The sequence below is a fragment of the Pseudoliparis swirei genome, chromosome 18 (assembly GCF_029220125.1).
Source record: "Pseudoliparis swirei isolate HS2019 ecotype Mariana Trench chromosome 18, NWPU_hadal_v1, whole genome shotgun sequence".
Lineage (NCBI taxonomy): Eukaryota > Metazoa > Chordata > Actinopteri > Perciformes > Liparidae > Pseudoliparis > Pseudoliparis swirei.
The window spans coordinates 26481390-26492789 of NC_079405.1; positions in this window are offsets into that span (position 1 = coordinate 26481390).

An 11400-nucleotide genomic window follows, 5' to 3' on the forward strand; every position below is an offset into this window, starting at 1 on the left:
TCCCTCCCCCCCCCAGGGTCAGAGAGAGTGTACGAAAAGAGAGAGTGCAAGATGATTCCCAGGCACCCCATGTGACTCTGACCTGGACCAGAGAGACGGGCAGCAATGACCTCGAGAGGTCAGCAAGAGGGACGGCGACGAGGGCGGTGGAGGGCGACGCCGGACCGGTCCCTGGAAAGATGGGGTAACGAGCCGTGAAATAAAAAGCTGTTGCATTATTGAAGGGCAAACAGCCGGAAATGATTTTTCAGCTGAAGTTAGCGGAGGCAATACATCAACCATTGTTTGCACTGCAATGGAGCCGTTATTGCCGTGTTAATAACGCCACACATCGGATAGCCCCCGTCGCAGAGATAAGACATATTGGTTTGGACGTCAACATTAAGGAGAGTGATGCAACCGTTTTCATGACGGTCCTCAGAAAGTGCACACACAGAACCATGAAGGTGCCATCTGGAACCGAAAAGGGTTCTTCAGAGTGATGCCATAAGAACCATTTCTGGTTCCACCAAGAACCTTTTAAATCAGGGTTATTTAAAGAATCATTACCTTGTATAGTTATTCAAGCTATCTCAAAGAAACCTTCAAAAAATGGTTCTTATAGGCACCATTTCTGGTTCTACAAAGAACCTTTCAGACCAGGGTTCTTTAAAGAACCATTTTCTTAAAGAGTTCTTCAAATAACCTTGAATGGTGTCTCAACGAACCTTCAAAAAATGGTTCTTATAGGCGTCATTTATGGTTCCACAATTAACCTTTCAAACCAGGGTTCTTTAAAGATCCATTTCCTTAAAAGGTTCTTCAAAGAACCTATAAAGGTATCTCAGAGAACCTTGAACACATATTTCTTCAAGGCACCATTTATGGTTCCACAAATAACCTTTCAGACCAGGGTTCTTTAAAGAACCATTTTCTTAAAGAGTTCTTCAAATAACCTTGAATGGTGTCTCAACGAACCTTTAAAAAATGGTTCTTATAGGCATCATTTATGGTTCCACAATTAACCTTTCAAACCAGGGTTCTTTAAAGATCCATTTCCTTAAAAGGTTCTTCAAAGAACCTATAAAGGTATCTCAGAGAACCTTGAACACATATTTCTTCAAGGCACCATTTATGGTTCCACAAAGAACCTTTCAGACCAGGGTTCTTTAAAGAACCATTACCTTATATAGTTCTTCAATTAAACCGACAAAGGTGTCTCAAAGAACCTTAAAAAATGGTTCTCTAAGGCACCATTTTTGGTTCCACAAAGAACCTTTCAAACCAGGGTTCTTCAAAGAACCATTTCCTCAAAGAGTTCTTAAAATAACCTATCAAGGTGTCTCAAATGAAAAAATGGTTCTTCAGTCAGTGACGGTTCTACGTAGAACCACAAAGCCTTTTAAAGAACCATTTAAGAACCTTTATTTGTCGGTGTGCAGCACCAGCAGCTTCTGGAGTGAGTCGGTTGTCCGTCTCCTGCTGTTTGCCATCAAAGGTTCTCTTGACACCCAGCAGATGTTGGGCGAAGCTCTCTGCCAGGTTGCTGAAGCCGTGCAGACCGTTAAGGGCCCAGCATGTCCCCCCCCCCCCCCCAGCGCCGGTCAGTCTGCCACGGAGCGACAACACAGAGTCATTACATATATTGCCTCAATGTTACCTCAATATTTCTGTATTTGTATGAGTTCCTACAGGAAATTAAAAAAGGAAAGCAGACTGTCACTCGCCTGCTCCTCGCCGGATGAAAGTTGTTCTCATTCATCGCGATGCGAGCGCCGAGGAGAAACGAGGACGCGAGGTTGTGCTTCTCAAACAAGCTGCGGCACACATTGCTGTGCAGGCCAAAGGTCAAGAATTAATTGATGGTGTGTGTGTATGTATGTGTGTGTGTGTGTGTGTGTGTGTTCACCTGTTGCAACAAAAGCAGGATCTAACGCCTCTGCTTTATTCTCCAAGAGGTTTTAAGATTAAGGAAGTCCGGGTTAACGTATTATAACAAGACATTGAGCGCCTGCTCTCTTGATACAAGTTCATACAATTCAATTACAAGCTACACGTTGTGAAGGAATAATTCAAAGTCTTGATACGACTGCTTTTCTTATGTTATTTTCTCACCGGCACCCTCTGCAGTTCGGATCGGCACACATGCAGGCTTCTCGCCATCTTTTTTCCATCCATTTGTTGGCTCGTCCCCCGAGGATCGATGAATAAAGTCTAAAACGGATTCAGTGTGATGGTCGATCAAAATGTTATCGGCGTGAATGTCAGCTGATGATAGGAGGGTTCGTGAATGGATCTCCTTTAGAAATATAAATTGATCCATCATGTAATAACATTTTAATTACATTTCATTGAGCTGTAAATCGCTTTTATTCAAAGCAACTTACAATCATGTTACATTCATACGCCGTAGGGAGCAACTCAGGGTTAAGTGTCTTGCTCAAGGACGCACCGACTAGACAGGATTGAACCACCAACCCCCTGATTGACAGACTCAGACTATCATTCTTATTTCAACTCTCCTTTCCTTTTGCTCAGCATGTTTTCACATTTTAAAAAGTGATTAATTAGAATAAGATACATTGCAGCCTCACTTCAGCATTCAGAGCCAGCAGATAGATTTGGGCGTTTATACTTTAGTGTAATGGGAGCTCTGACCTTTCATTCATAAAAGGCCCTTTTCATGATGCCCCTCGTATTTGATAAATATTTCCCTTCGGTTGACATCATCAGAGCTGAAGATGGAACTCCAGTCCATCCGTGCGAGCACCAGAAGAGGGCAGCAGCACAACACAAGCCACCGCATAGCAACCACACACAACACAAGGGTGTGTTAGTGGTTCCCCCAAAATAAGTTCAACCAGACTGTGTGTAAACTGGGACTAAGAAAGGAAGAAAATACAGATAGTGTGTGTATATTGACACCTAATAAGACCCCAGGAAGGGGATCCTCGTCAAGTCCTGGGACTCTACTTTGTCTGATTGATAATAATAATAAGTGATATCTCTGTTTATGTCCACACTTTTCTTTTTCAGTGCTGTACAACCTTCAGAAAGGGGGGTTCCCTGAACTGCTGTTCTTGTCAGACGGGCCTTACGATACCATAAAGACATGGCTATGTGTGTGTGTGTATGTGTGTGTGTGTGTGCGTGAGAGTCATTCTGAGCTTGTTCCAGGGCCCGAGCGAGAAGGTGTGAAAAAAAAAATACATGAAAAAAGTAACAGCCACCAATTTTAATGCAGATATTCACACATTGGGCCATGTGCACGAGCAAGAGAATGAAAAAACAAACACGTGGCCTCTGTTTCACCATCATCACTTCTCAAATGCTCTTATTGTGAAAAATAAAAGTGTGTTATGCATGCAGGGACTTTTTTGAAGGCTTCAAATTAAAAGGATTTATGTTATAATATTAGAGAAATGTTCTTATGTATAATATACAAGGCCCGCCACGTCATTTTATGTGGCCCTTGTCGGCTTAAAAGACTCATGATCACCTTTTCTTCAAGAAATTGAAGAAAAATATCCTATGCTTTTATTTTGAAGGTTTCAAATGAAATGGATTTATGTTTATAATATTAGAGAAATGTTCTAGTTACAAAGGAAACTATGACGATGGGATCAGAATCAACAGATACTGTCATAAAGTGACAAACTTAAAAAGAAGTGGATTTAGTGTCAAGTCACTCTTTAAAATAAAGTTTATGGACCGACCATACAGGTATTTGGGGCTGTAGAGGGGTCAGGAACATATTTATGTTTTGTAATATCATCAATAACCAAATTTTCTAAAGTTACTGTTGACTCATTTATCATAGCCCTGAACCCACACACCTGGGGGAAACATTGTGTGTGTGTGTGTGTGTGTTTACAGTGGAGACAAAGAACAAAGGTCAAATAGAGTAATACTGCAGTACTGTTTGTCTGCTTCATTGGCTTCACTCTCCAAACAATGACCTCACCCAACGAGGAAGCCTAAACCAAATGAAAGACCCTCCCCGAGGGTCTCAACCCACATCTAATAAAGACATTATCACATCAGAGCGGCCTCCACACTCAAAGGCACCCCCACCGCAGCAATGTATTAATCATTCGCACACGTCTAATGGCTATTGATTAAACCGGTGAGGAGATCCGGAGGCCGGAGAGGTTTTCCCAAACGGGAACCACAAAGTCTCAGATGAGGTGGTGTTCCTCCAAAAAAAAAACATGGTCGCCTAACCCCATTTCTGGTTGGCAGTGCTGGAGCCACCTCTGGAGCCGGGGTCCACCAGATGTGGCAGAGTGGAGCTGATTAAATCCTAACAAGCTCTCGTTACTTTGATCCACCGCCGACTGATGAAAGGTCTGGCTCGACATCGAGCGTGGAAGATCAATCGATATTAGTGAATGACGTCATCGCTCAGATGGTACGATCCATCCTCTCCCCTCTGCCTGTAGATCAATAAGAGAGTCCGGGCACATTGGGCTCTCTGAGTCAACAGTTTAGAAATAACACGATGAGAAAGAAAAAATACACAGAAGGTGGTAATATATGTACAGTGGTCATTTTTAGAACACAGATCTGTCTTTAAATGTTTTAATGATGTGAAATTAAATAAATGTCAACTGAATTTTACATTGTTTACTTTGTGAGTATTTTAGAGCAATTTTACCGTGGACAGAAAATATTTGAAAAACTATAAACACACATTTTTTATTTATTTTAACATATCTTTGTGTTATTTTAACAGATCTTTGTGTTATTTTAACATATCTTTGTTTTATTTTAACATATCTTTGTGTCATTTTAAAACATCTTTGTGTTATTTTAACATATCTGTGTGTTATTTTAACAGATCTTTGTGTTATTTTAACATATCCTTGTGTTATTTAAACACATATTTTTATTATTTTAACATATCTTTGTTTTATTTTAACATATCTTTGTGTCATTTTAAAACATCTTTGTGTTATTTTAACATATCTTTGTGTTATTTAAACAGATCTTTGTGTTATTTAAACACATATTTTTATTATTTTAACATATCTTTGTTTTATTTTAACATATCTTTGTGTCATTTTAAAACATCTTTGTGTTATTTTAACATATCTTTGTGTTATTTTAACAGATCTATGTGTTATTTTAACAGATCTTTGTGTAATTTAAACACATATTTTTATTATTTTAATATATCTTTGTTTTATTTTAACATATCTTTGTGTTATTTTAACAGATCTTTGTGTTATTTTAACATATCTTTGTGTTATTTTAACATATCTTTGGGTTATTTAAAACACATCTTTGTGTAATCCTGAAATTTCCCCACTGTGGGACTAATAAAGGAATATCTAATCTAATCTATTTTAACACATTTTAGTGTTATTTTAAGCACATATTTATGTTGAAATATGTAACACACAGCTTGTGTTAAATGTGCTGACACAGTGACTGTGTTGAAAGCAACACAACATGCATTCTCCTTAACTAGACACACAGATGTGTTTAAAATGAACACATGATGTGTTATTTTTGAGAACGTATGCAGTTTCAGAAACAGTTTTAAATGACAGATAGTAATAATATGTCACATGTTGCACATGCTAAGTGTATTGAGGTGGTGTTTTGTTATTACACATATTTAACATATGTACTGATGCTTTTCACTTCTACTAAGTCAAAGGCTGCACGACATGTATATTCAATAGAACTTCAGTTATTATTTTCCAGATTGTCAGTATAAATACACATATTTAAATAGTTTTGTTTTGCCATCAGTCTGTGAAGCTGTAGAGAGACGATGCTGTCCGCTCTATTATATATATATTATATATATTATTGATCCACTTCTCTCCTCTGGGCGTTCACAGCAGTGGGATGTTGTGAGGGTCATGGCTCTGTGAATATAGAACTAACTCCCATTTTATATTTTACGCTAATGACATCAGCATGTGCCGCTAACTTTAGCTCCCCCTTAGGGCCAGATGTTGGCTGATGGGATCAAACACTGGCTACCCCCCCCCCCCCCCACACACACACACACACACACCCTCTCACAGTCTCACAGTTTATAGCAGTCTTACATATTCTCACATTTATAAAAACCCGCGGTCCGACCGACGCTGCAAGCACACACCCGTACTGTGTGATCAGATTTCTTTAATTTTCTGGGCATTTGCACACAGGAATGGAAAACACACACACACACACACATACTGTGGTTTCCAGGAGAGGCTCATTTACACATTCTTGAGAATGAACTGAAATGTTGTTTAATTTTGATCATCTGACCCCCAGAGCTCCAAAGTCTTCCTCGTGATGTTCACTCTATGGAACCACCGGGGGCCGGGAGCGCTCCTGCACACCGGGTGCATGATCCACGCTTCACGCTCACAACCTAAAAACACATCGCACCCCCATTTCCATCCAGATCGTTGTGGATAAATAACTATTTTTATTTGCTTTGTCGGTTTTGAATGTGTGAGTCTTCTTGTTGCATGTCTTGTGAGTAGTCGACAATGTCGAAGAGTATACTCACTATTCTATTCTCACACTTAATTGTTTGTGCATGCATTGAAAAGCGTAAATATTGTACAATTATTGTATATGTAATCTCGTGTTTTTAAGTTTGCTTTAGGACGTCTGACTCTCGGGACTACAGATGAAAAATAGCCTCTTGGCTAATAACTCTGGCACAGATGAATACAGATGATACCAAAAATCACAATTTAATTTTCAACTCTTCAAAATAAAGAACATTAATGTTTTTATTAATATGCACTGTCCCTTATCAAATAAACCAAAGTTAAAAAAAAAGAAGAAAAAAACCCCAATCAGCACTAGAAATGAAGAAGGCACTTGGGAATGACACGGTAGAGCAAACTGTAAACCCATACTTCGGTGTTTTATTTTGACCTCCATTTTGACCTCTATTTTCAAAGCTCTTTTTTTCTCCTCTCCAGGTGATCTGTGGGACGTCGCCGCCGTGGTCACAGAATGGTCAGCGGCGTCGGTCACGTTAACATCGCAGCGTTCCGTGTGTGTTTTTTAACAGGAGCGAAGCCGATACCATGAAGCCTCCACGCACGAGGCCTCCACGCAGATGTTTCTTCTTGACTGCCGTTCGAAACGTTGACCCCCTCGCGCTCGGCCATACATTGAAGTTTTCCCGTCACGGCTTGGATGACTTAAAGGTGGACTCTTTGGCACGCCAATAAAAAAAAGCTGTTTAATGAGAAAAAGGAGGGCCTCAAAGAAGCAGAGTGGCCAGACATGAGAGGACAGATTGGACCCCACCCCCCCCACCCCCCAACCTGTGGAACCAGGACCCTCGAACAGCTGCGATTGATTTTTTTCTTTTTCTCCTCTCGTTTGCTTCGACTTTTTGAGGAGGGCGAAAACTAAAACTCAGAAACCACGGGTCACGGCACAGAGCGAGCATCTCAGAGAAAGAACTAACGCTCCTGGTGTGGATTCATTACGCTCTGCGTTCCTCCGCATCCAAGTGACGCTGAGCTCCAGTCGAGAGCGTCCGGGATCTATTCCCGCTGACCTCTGACCCCCAGGGCACGCGATGACATCGGTGCGTTTGTTCAGCCGCTCGATCCGAGAGAAAAAACTCCCGTTTCCTTTTGAATTCATCGAAGTTCTTTGAGTTCAAATAAATCGTTACGTAAACCACGCTGTGCTTTATCTAAGTGGGTGTGCAGAATATGAGCTGGAAGAATAAGGAAGTTTGCAATCTGTAACACATGGCGGGTGTGTGTGTGCGTGTGTGTGTGTGTGTGTGCGTGTGTGCGTGTGTGTGTGTGTTTGTGGTAACAAACCCGTGCATCTATACTGGCATTCCAGTTTGTTTACGTGGGTGGGCGATAGAAAGCCAAGAAAGAGTTATCAATAAATTGTGTGTGTGTGTGTGTGTGTGTGTGTGTGGGTTTGTTTCTAAGAGTACATTTTTTCGGGTCTCGTTAGTTGACGACATCATAAATATGGAGCAGGCAGACGGTCGGGGGGACCCGGGTCTTGGAGGCTGTTTTTCAGGCTGCTGCTGGGTGGCAGGTACCTGTGTTGTCTAATAATAAACACGAGTCTCCTCCAACAGTCTTTCTGAAAGTCCTCCTCGTTCAGCTTTAACAAAGAGCGGACGGGAAGCGTTCCGCATGGTTTCCACTCTGACGTTCAGCCACGATTTTCTCACGCCGAGTCATCCCGTCTCATCTGGCCGGTTTCAGCTGAATCTGTGTGATTCATCCTCTCACATCAGAGCAATGTAAACCTGTGCGAACAGATTTGTTTAAAACCACCTCTGTGTGCATTTCTTTCGTTCTTTCTTTCTTTTCTTTCTTTCTTTAAACCTCCATGACGTCCACAGCGAGGCCTTTTCTCGTCCTACGCTGTTCCACACGGACTACCGCGCTCACGGGGGATAATAAATTATCCCCGAAGAAATACAGTCCTCCTGGTTTTGTTGGACTTGAACCCTTGAACCTTTGTTGTTGACCTTTGTTGTTGACCTTCCACCTTGACCTTTCAACTTGAAACTGTCTTTTGGGGGAAGAGCTTTTAAGAATCGCTGTACGACTTTAAGTGCAACAGTCCGAAACTGGAATTCCGTGGATCCACAGCATAAGACATTAGCACTACGTACTTTAGGTTTTAAAAGCTACGAGTCGTCAACAAGATAATGACCTCCGACCTCAAGCACCTCCTATCAACCATCGCGTGGATATCAACACATTTGGTCCCACTCTGTGCAGTTAAAGTCTCCCAAACAGCAATTCCATAAGATATAGCGACCTCTGAATGAGACTGTTAGGAAGCAGCTTCACCCTCTTCTTCCCCCGTGGGATGAAGATCTACGAGCTGACATGCAGAACACGAAGGCCCGAGAGATGACACGGAACGGGAGGAGGAGTGTGGAGCGACACCATGTGCTCCACGCACCAGCAGGCTGGACAAACACTGGGGATTATTAAGGGCGGGAAGAGATGGGGAGGGGGGGAGGGGGGAGGGGGGGGAGTCCCCCATTGGTCTGACCCCAACTCTCTAACCCCCGGCCCCCTATTAAGCCCTTGTAAATGAGAAAGAGGAGCAATTAGAGGGGCAGTCACGCAGCAGGTAGGAGAACTCTGTGACCTTTCCTGGCTGGTATTTGACCTCTCCCAACTGGGGGCCAGGATAAATATATACATCCTGAGCATCGGGAGAAAAAAACAAGAAGACATTTTTTGTTCTCTCTCTGCACTTAGAAGCACGTGTTGTTCATCCTCCTTGATACGCTCACAACCGGCACTCTACTGGATTCCTATACCTTCAATTACAAGTCAGTCAATTAAGAATTCAATGGTCTTTTTTTTCTTTCTTTTTTTAAAGGCAAAACTAGCAAAACCAAATCTTATAGTTTACTTGTACTTGAACCAGCAAACCATCAAACCGTTGCCTCAGACCTCAGTTCACGTGCATTTAATAACGACAGTATGGACCTGAGTCTGTCGGTGGAAGCTAAAACAACAGCTGGACCACACCGAATAATTCCACTCTGTATGTTTTATCCATTACAAATGCGCACACGGGTCCTCGCGTCCTGCAAACCTCACGCCAAAAGATGTGAAACTCATTTCCGTGCATGTCCCATCAATCCAGAACTGACTCCAAATCAGCTCAAGGCAGCCATAAACTGTCTGTCTGCCACTCACACGAGCAGATAACCGCTAATCCCTCATAAATGGCATTACCCTAATCCATAAAGCTATTGTTAGCATATATATGTGTCGGAAAGTGTGTGACGAAAGGAGACACGTTGATGCCAGAAGATGGAGAGCCTCCGTGTTTTATGGAGTGGAGGCCTGCCCGGCACTCTCCGAGTGGAGAGCGAGGGCTGAACTAAAACAAACGCACTCCGGGAGTGATATACAAGTGGAGATACTATTAAAATGAACACAGATGGACTGGATGAAGGATTGATGACTTGGTCAAAATGTCGAGTACGACCCGCTGCTGCATGGCGGCTCGTAAACATCGTGTATATGTTACTGTCGGAGCGAACATTGCCATATGGCATTCCTCTGTCATTTTTATTTTCATTCTCCAATTTTTTTTTAAAAAGCCGGGGAATTAAAGAAATGTATATAGGAACGGATCTAATTCTAAACATCCGATCCAATTGACTGAACCCCCTTGTATTTGAAGTCCTAAAACTATACAGACATGATGTTTATTCTCTCAAGGTGCCAGGCGGAGGGGGGGGGGGGGGGGGGCTCAAGATTTCCTGATGTATGTGTCATATATCGGACCATGTGTTGACTATCCAGGGCTTATAATGACACGTGGCAGAATTCATCTACAGTCATGCAGACACAGACTGTTCTGGTTCAACTCATTTGCATGAAACTCCAAGCTGTCAGATTCTTGTGGTGCCACAATGCGCCATCAAGCTGCACACACACACACACACACCGCACTGAGGACTGTGTGTGTGTGTGTGTGTGTGTGTGTGTGTGTGTCCCGTCTCCAGTTTCTTGCCGCTATAGACTTCAAAGAGATCCCGCAACCTCGGAATCACTGCAGCTGAAAACCAGAGCGGCGAGGAGCAGATACATTAATTTCCTCGGCTCCATTACGAGGCCGTATAGTGGAGGGACCTGGTTGAGCGGCTGGTTCACGTTAACACACGTGTTGACGAGCCCGCGCGTGCCAGTCGCGCTGTAGTCTGTCCTCCTCCTCCTCCCTCCTCCTCCTCCTCCTCCTCCTCACACGATCTTTAGCGTAATCCTCAAATGGATAAAAGCCAGAGAGGAGAACAAATACATCTTCTCGGTAAAGCTTTGATTTGTTGTTGTTGTTGTTGTTGTTGTAGTACAACATCCTCACAGTGCGTGTGTATGTGCGTGTGTGTATGCGTGTGAGTGCGTGTGTGTGTGGTGGGCGGGGGAGGACCGTGGATAAATAGAGCGCACGCTCCGCTCCTGTGCGTAACGCGCGAGGAGCGCTGGACCTCACGGGACTCGGAGCTCTAAGATTGTGTGTGAATTAATGATATTCACATTTATGATTTAGCATAGAAGAAAAAACTTCATTTTTTATCGTTTAGACACTTTTTCTTGCGCAGAATGGATACAGCTCATCAAATGGTAATGAGGTCAAATGTCGTTGTTGTGTCAACTATGACGCGTTCCTGCTCGGACTGACCACTGGTCCACACCCTCCATCTTCTTGCTGCCACGCGCGTGCACAGGACCCACTCGGCGACATGCACCAAACTTTATGAAGGATTGTTTTCCTTCTTTCCTGGAAGGATATATCGGGTAAAAAAAACACCCCGTGATTCATCTGTATACGCTTTTCGCATTGCGTAATTGGCAGGAGAGGAACACAATGCGCGTGTCCGTTTGTGAGCGTGCTTTCCATCATATTGGGACCAACCTCTGGAACCGCGTATGT